Source organism: Penaeus monodon, chromosome 4 (assembly GCF_015228065.2).
Source record: "Penaeus monodon isolate SGIC_2016 chromosome 4, NSTDA_Pmon_1, whole genome shotgun sequence".
Lineage (NCBI taxonomy): Eukaryota > Metazoa > Arthropoda > Malacostraca > Decapoda > Penaeidae > Penaeus > Penaeus monodon.
This window is the reverse complement of record NC_051389.1, coordinates 60,388,958-60,396,457: the sequence shown is the minus strand read 5'-3', so window position 1 is coordinate 60,396,457 and position 7,500 is coordinate 60,388,958. Positions and strand designations below refer to the sequence as shown.

General features: G+C 51.6%; 1 protein-coding gene across 2 annotated transcripts in view; it reads left to right on the top strand.

The window, feature by feature from the left end:
* The window catches only part of LOC119572409 (protein brunelleschi-like), a 104,586-nt gene that overhangs the window by 568 nt on the left and 96,518 nt on the right, over window positions 1-7,500 (top strand). For both annotated transcript variants that reach the window (XM_037919521.1, XM_037919522.1), the window contains exon 2: window positions 1,681-2,402. The gene's annotated coding sequence lies outside the window, so the exon portion shown is untranslated. The remainder of the gene's footprint in view (window positions 1-1,680; window positions 2,403-7,500) is intronic.

The following is a 7,500-nucleotide window of genomic DNA, read 5'->3' as shown; positions in this document are numbered from 1 at the left end:
ATCTCTCTCTCGTCTCGCTCTCTCTCTCTCTCTTCAATCGTGTCTGCCTCTCTCTTTCTCTCTCTCTGCATTTCTCGTCTTTCCTCACTCTCTCTGCTTTCATTCTTCTCATTCTTTCTCATTCTTTCATTCTCATTATCTCTTTTTTCTGCCTCCTCCCTTTTTTCACTTTTTTTCTCCCCTTTCTCTCTCCCCTTTCTCTCTTTCTCACCCTTTCTCTTTACCTCTCTATTTGTCTTGCTGGTTCTTTCCTGCTTTCTCTACTGCATTTCTCCTCGGCATTCATCCTACCCTCGTGCCAGCTTGTTCCAAACGTCGTAAAATTTCAAACATTCACCTTTCTTCGTGACTGTCTGTCGTTCTCTTGGGCTCTGTTAATTACTTCCTAATGCTGGCACGGCGGGTGGATTGTCGAAGGATGGCGGCGAGGCATTTGAGAAAAATTCCGTGTCAGACTGCTTGTCATTGGAGCCACCTCCCCTCTCCGTTCTTCCTTCCTTTTCCTTCTTCCTTGCGCTCGCGTTTTCCATCTTCTCCCTCTATTCCCTCTCTCCTTTGTCCTTCCCCTTCCACTACCCTTCACCCTTCGCCTCCCTCACCTTCCCCCTTCTCCTCCCTCACCTTCCCCCTTCCCATCCCCTTCCCTCCAACACTTCCCCTTCCTCTCCCCCTCCCCCTCCCCCTCCCCCTCCCCCAGTGTGATACCTTGGGGGTATTCTCTGCTGACGAGCGACGGCAGGCTTCTGACCTACCTGGCTGTGCTAGATTCCTGGTCAGCCGCTGACCTTCCTGCTGACTGCGCTAACTGTGCTGTGTTGATTTTTCTTCCTCTTTTCCTGTTTGGTTTCTGTCGGGTTTCTACGTTTCTGCAAGTCTTTGGATTATCGGTTTTTTCTTTCTTTTTTTTTTTTCTTTTTGTGTCCTCGCTTCCGCTCTTTCTTATTGTCTTCGTCTCTTTATCTCTCCCTTTAATGATGGCTCTCTCTCTCTCTCTCTCTCTCTCTCTCTCTCTCTCTCTCTCTCATTCTCTCTCCTCCTTCCCCTCCCTCCCTCCCTCCCTCCCTCCCTCCCTCCCTCCCTCCCTCCCTCCCTCCCTCCCTCCCTCCCTCCCTCCCTCCCTCCGTCCCTCTCTCCCTCTCCCCTCACTCTCCTACTCTCCCCCCCCCTCTCCCTTTTCGCCTCCATCGCCATTATCATCATAACCACCACTATTATCACCATCATCATCATCACTATCATCATTCTTTCGTGCATGGAAACTGCATGAGAGGAAAGCCATGACGCCAGTGCTAGTCTGAGATTCTAATCCGACTTCTTTGCGTGGCAGTACTAGCAACTGATGCCACAGCCTTATTAGAATACTAGGCTTTGTGATAGTGCATGCGAATTATATTGAATGAGAAGGTGAATGGCATCTAAAAGATTAGAACACGCACATTCACATGCATATAGACACGCGCACGCACACACGCACAAACACACACACACACACACACACACACACACACACACACACACACACACACACACACAACACACACACACACACACACACACACAAACACACACCACACACACACACACATATACACACACGCACGCACGCACACACGTACAAGGAAAACGTCCACACGCCCCAAGGGTCATTGTCTCTAACGAAACCTCCTGCTATTTTTCCAGTGTTTATGTGAAATTTAAGAATTACCCACGGAAAAAAAAAGAAAGAAGGAGAAAATAGATAAACTGTCCGCTTTTAAGAGTGATGTAAGAGTGCGATAGTAAGCCAGCGTGAAGCGAGCGTGAAGCAAGCGTGTGCAATAAAGAGTGAAACAACAAGGTCGGCAGTGGCCAGGCAGCGCGTGGTGCCCTTCTTCCCCGCTCGGCTTGGAATCAAGGACGTGGCTGGTCAGAAGCGCCGTGAGTTGCGGGCTCCTGTCGCGCTCTCTCCCGCCCGGTCGCTCGCTGCTTTTGCCGTTATTCGGGCGTCATTTTTTGGGCGTGTCCTCCTCGGGGATTGGCGTCCTTCGGGAAGAAGAGAGGGACCTGCTTGAGTCCCTTTTTCCCTACCCCTACCGTCGAGCGAGAGGTCATCGAAGGGAAGGAAGTCGAGGTCGGAAGAAAAGAGAATTGGAAGAGAGATAGAGAATTGACGAGAGAGAGAGAAGGGCGTGGAAGCGAGGCTTGCCTTATCCACGCTGTTTTGGATTGGCTCTCTCGTTCTCTTTCTCGCCCTTTTCCCCTCGCTTTTTTTTGGTCCCTGACGCTCCGACCGGACCGCGGAGGGCGTGGTCCGCGTGGATTCCTCTTGCCAAGCGCCACCCGAACGCGAGCCAGGGACCCTGCAGTAACACGCTCGAGGACGTCTGCTTACCGGTCCTCCACCAGCTGCATGTGTTAGTGATGTAAGTACTGTGTTGGTGGTGTAACTAGTGTGTTAGTGTTTTGGGAGGCTGCGTTAGGGGTGTAAGTACTGTGTTAGCGGTGCAGATACTTTGTTAGGGACCTAAGTACTGTGTATCTGATACATATACTTTGTTAGTGATGTCAGTACTGTGTTAGAAGTATGAATACTGTGTTGGTGATACAAATACTGTGTTGATGTGAATACAGTGTTTGTGATGTAACTATTGTGTTAGTGATGTAGGTATCGTTAGTGATAGAAGGACTGTGCTAGTGATGTAAGTACTACGCATTTTCCTGTCATTTGCTCCTTGACGACTGGCAGAGTGACGAATGGGGCTTGGAAGTACGGGTGAAAACAGGTGTCTCGTCCTTCTCCCGCAGCGATGGATTGGGTGTAGGGCGTAAACAGGTGTTATTTCTTTTCCTCGCCGCCGATTAGTGTTATAACGAAAATAGGTGTTGTGTTTCTTCCGGAAAGCTTTATGTTTTATGACGTGGTCTTTGGGGAGTCAGGGGGAGTGTGATGAAAGGGGACATTATACTTTCACCCATGACAGCGTTATAAAACCCAAAGTGTCATTTCCCCCCTTGTAGGCAGTTGCCCCAGGTTATATAAGGAAGGGAAGGAGGGGATATAAACATTGTGAAGGATGGACGTTTTATTATCGGGGTTGTAAATGTACTGGACTGCTACCCAGTACGTTATTGTTATTTTTTATTTATTTATTTTATTATTTATCTATTTATTATTATTATTATTGTGTGTGTGTGTGTGTGTGTGTGTGTGTGTGTGTGTGTGTGTGTGTGTGAGTCAGGTGTATGGATCTCGGTACCGAAGGTCGTCGTAATAAACACGATTCTGTACCTGTGGTCGGTCTTTTCGTCTTCCCTGGCTTGCTGGTGGTGATTTAGTGACCGTAAATCTTTAAGGAATTTTTCGAAGGATATTGGGCCTCCTGTGACGGAATTATTATTATTATTATTATTATTATTATTATTATTATTATTATTGTAATTTTATTTTATTACTATATTTATTTATTGAATTATTTTACTGCGTGCTTCAGAACAAATCGTGTTAGGAGGCATTGTAATGGGTTGGTAGATTACGTGGAAGAATTTTGATTGCCGAGATTTCGGAGAAAGAAAAAAAGGGAAAGAAGGAATGAAAAAAAGAATAAAGATTTAACCAATGTTGACCCCTCGTTGGAACCGTATTTGGTGTGTGTGTGTTGTGTTGTGTGTGTGTGTGTGTGTGTGTGTGTGTGTGTGTGTGTGTGTGTGTGTGTGTGTGTGTGTGTGTGTCCTGAGAGGGAGGAGGTGTAGGGCGTCGCGAGAGCAGGGAAGGAGGAGGAGAGGAGGAAGAGGAGAAGAAAGAGAAGGGAAGAGGAAAGGAAAGAAGGAAGAGCAGGAGGAATAGGGAAGAGAATTAGACGAAGAGGGAAGAGGAGGGCGATGAAGACCGGGAAGGCGGAGAAGGAGGAGGGCGCGGCGCGCAAACACCCTTGGAGGATTGAAGTCCCTTCCGGACCCCTGCGGCCTCTTGCTTTTGTCGCTGCGGGGCCCTCCTCGCTCACACGTGGCCGCAGGTTCTCTCTTCTTCTTCTTTCTTCTTCTTCTTCTTCTTCTTCTTCTTCTTCTTCTCTCTTCTTCTCTCTCTCTCTCTCTCTTTCTCTCTCTCTTCCTCTCCTCTCTCCCTCTCCCTCCCTCTTCTCTCTCTCTCTCTCTCTCTCTCTCTCCTCTCCCTCTCTCGTCTCTCTCTTCGTCTCGTCTCTCGTCTCCTCTCTTCTCTTCTCTCTCGCCATCTCAAGCACCATGCACCGTCCGCTCTCTCTGTGGTTCTATCCTCCTCCCTCTCGACCTCTCCGGACCGTACTCTTGTCCTTCTCCTCTGTCTCTACTCCTCTGCCATTCCCTCTCCTCCCTTTCTCCTGGCGCTGCCAGTCACTGCGGCTTCCTCTTGATATCCTCCTCCTTCGCCTCGTCCTCGCCTCCTCTTGTCTCCTCTGTCTACTCTCACCTCATCTCCTCTCCTCCTACTGCTCCCTACTTTCACCTCTACCCTCGTCCCTCTCCCTCTCCCTTCCCTCTGCCCTCGCCTCCGCTCTCCCTCTCTCCCTCTCCCTCTCCCTCTCCCTTCTCTCCCTCTCCCATCTCCGCCTCCTGGTTCGTCCTACGTGTATTTCGTCTTCTTCTCTTCTTCTCTTTTCTTTCCTTTTCTGTCCTCTTTTCTCTTCTTCTCTTCTTTTGCTTTTCCTCTTGCCTCTTCCCTCCTCCTTTTCGCTCCTGCTACTCTTCCCTCCTCCTCCTCTTCTTCTTCATCTTCTTCTTCTTCTTTTTCTTCTTCTTTTTCTTCTTCATCTTCATCTTCATCTTCATCTTCCTCCTCCTCCTCCTCCTCCTCCTCCTCCTCCTCCTCCTCCTCCCCTCCTCCTCCTTCTCCTCCTCCTCCTCCTCCCCCTCCTTCTTCTCCTCCTCCCCTCCCCCATGTACTTATCTTACATTCAGTCTGTACTCACTCAGCGGTATGTGCGCATGCAGGTACGTGTACATAACCTTTTTAGACTGTCTCAAGAGTCGCGCTGTTGGCATGTGGATGTGAAAATGCCTTTTTAGGGGGTAGGGTGAAGAAGAGAAGAGGTTCAAAAAAGTTGAGGGTGAAGAGAGGAGGAAGAGAGGAGAAAGGGTGCGGGGAGAAGGTGAGGGATGGGATAAGAGGGTGATGGGAAGGAGGAGCGGGAGGGAAGGATAAAGGTTTGGAGGAGGAGGAGTGGGGTAGGGTGGGCAGGCAGAGGGTAGGGGAAAGGAGAAAGGCTCGAAGGAAATGAAGGGTAGGTGAAAAGAGGGAAAGAGGGGGGGGGAGGTGAAAGGTGACAGTCACGGTCAGTGGCATAATTCCCCACGGCCAGGACGAACCACCTGTTTCTCGTACGTTTGTTAATGAGAGGAGTGTCCCCTTTTGGCCGGGTCGGTTGTCTCCCTGTCGACTGCATTTGTGTGTGCGTGTGTGTTTGTGTCTGTGTCTGTCTGTCTGTTTGTTTATCTGTCTGTCAGTGTTTGTGTGTGAGACCTAGCCGACCCCGAAGGACCGTCGTCGCGCACTGGCCAGCCTGGCGTTAACTGCTGGCTTGGCAGACACCTGGGAAGCCTCCTTGTCCCCTTCCTCCTTTCGCTCTGCATGTCTGGGGTCGACTACCTACTCGGCCATTGTTATTTGTTCCACGGAGAGACTGGCTTGCGTATGTGCGCGTGTCCTTGCGTTTGTTTATGTACGTATGTGTATAGGGATGTATGTACATATTTTGTTGCGGGTCTGTATGGCTGTACGTATAAGGTGTGTGTATTTGCATGAGGATGTTGAAAGATCATACTGGTATCTCCTTAGTTGGCTTCAGTGGAGTTGATCTTGGCAGCAAGGCTGTGGTTTGCGGCACGAGCGGAGCTATCGGGTGTCGGCGAAGGCTTGGGAGAGATGAGATGACGGGCTTCGGGCTCCGGGCGTCGGGCGGGGGGGGGGGGAGGCGAGCTGACGGAGAAGCGATTCCGGGGTAGCAGGTGCGGCCGGCTGGGGGCGGGCGGGCGGGCGGGCGGGGGCGGCTTGGAACGAGGCGGAGGAAAGTAGTAAGCCTGGTCTCTCTCCGCTGCGAGTACCTGGCTGACCGAGGGACGACCGCGGGCTCCGAGGGACCAGGGGGGGGGGCGGGAGGGGGCGTTTGTGACAGCCGGAGACGGGTCCTCGAGGGAAGTGGAGGGGGAGGGGGAGGAGGAAGAGGAAGCAGGAAGCGGAGGAGGAGGAGGAGGAGGAGGAACTGGGACATGTGAAATATAAGGCTCAAGAAGAAGAAGGATGAATAGACGGAGGAGGGAAAGAAAAGGAAGAGAGAGAGACCAAGGAGTAGGAGAAAAGGAGTAGGCAAGGGTGAAGGCGAAGGAGGAGAAGAAAAGAGTAGGCGAAGGAGGAGGAGAAAAGAATAGGCGAAGGAGGAGGAGAAAAGAGTAGGCGAAGGAGGAGGAGAAAAGAGTAGGCGAAGGAGGAGGAGAAAAGAGTAGGCGAAGGGAGATGACGAAGAGGGGAGCACAGGTGAAGGCGAAAGAGGAGGAAGTGAGAAGAAGGAGGACGAGGAAAAAGAACCAGGACCAAGCGGAGAGGCCGAGTGCGTCGCGAGGTGTCCGGTGGTGGCGTGCGGTGAGGAAGTGGGATGCGGTGGTGTGCTGCCTCGCTTCGCTCTCTCACTTCGCTCTCTCACTTCGCTCTCTCACTTCGCTCTCTCACTTCGCTCTCTCACTTCACTCTCTCACTTCGCTCTTACTTCGCTCTCTCATTTCACTCTCTCACTTCACTCTCTCACTTCACTCTCTCACTTCACTCTCTTACTTCGCTCTCACTCCGCTCTCTCGCTTCACTCTCACACTTCGGTCTCGCTGGCTTCGTACCCGCCCCTCGCTCCTCGCCCTTCGCCCCGGTTCCTTGCGAGAGGGATAGCGCGTGCCAGTGCGAAGGGGGGGTGGGGGAGGGGGCTTGTGCGTTCGGGCGTCGCTGTAAGAAAAAAAAGGAAGTGGAAAAATAAATGAAAGAGGAGAGAAAGACAAGGAACGCACTAACACCCTCCAACGGTCCATACACGCGTTCATCGCCTTCCCCCCCCTCTCCTTTCCCCCCACTCCCTCCGCCCCTCCCTTCCCCCCACTCCCTCCGCCCCTCCCTTCCCCCCACTCCCTCCGCCCCTCCCTTCCCCCCACCTCCATATAACGCCTCGAACCAACAGTTATCACGACAGCAATTACACAGGTATTACTGGTGATACGAGTGTAAAGACGCGTATTATAACGGCGCCAGGTGCATGGGCGCCATCTCGCGTCCTGCCCTCGAGCGGCGTAGAGAGCTCGGCCTCCTGCACGGACACACACACACATACACACACACACACACACACACACACACACACACACACACACACACACACACACACACAACACACACACACACACACACACACACACACACACACACACACACACAGAGAGAGAGAGAGAGAGAGAGAGAGAGAGAGAGAGAGAGAGAGAGAGAGAGAGAGAGAGAGAGAGAGAGAGAGAGCG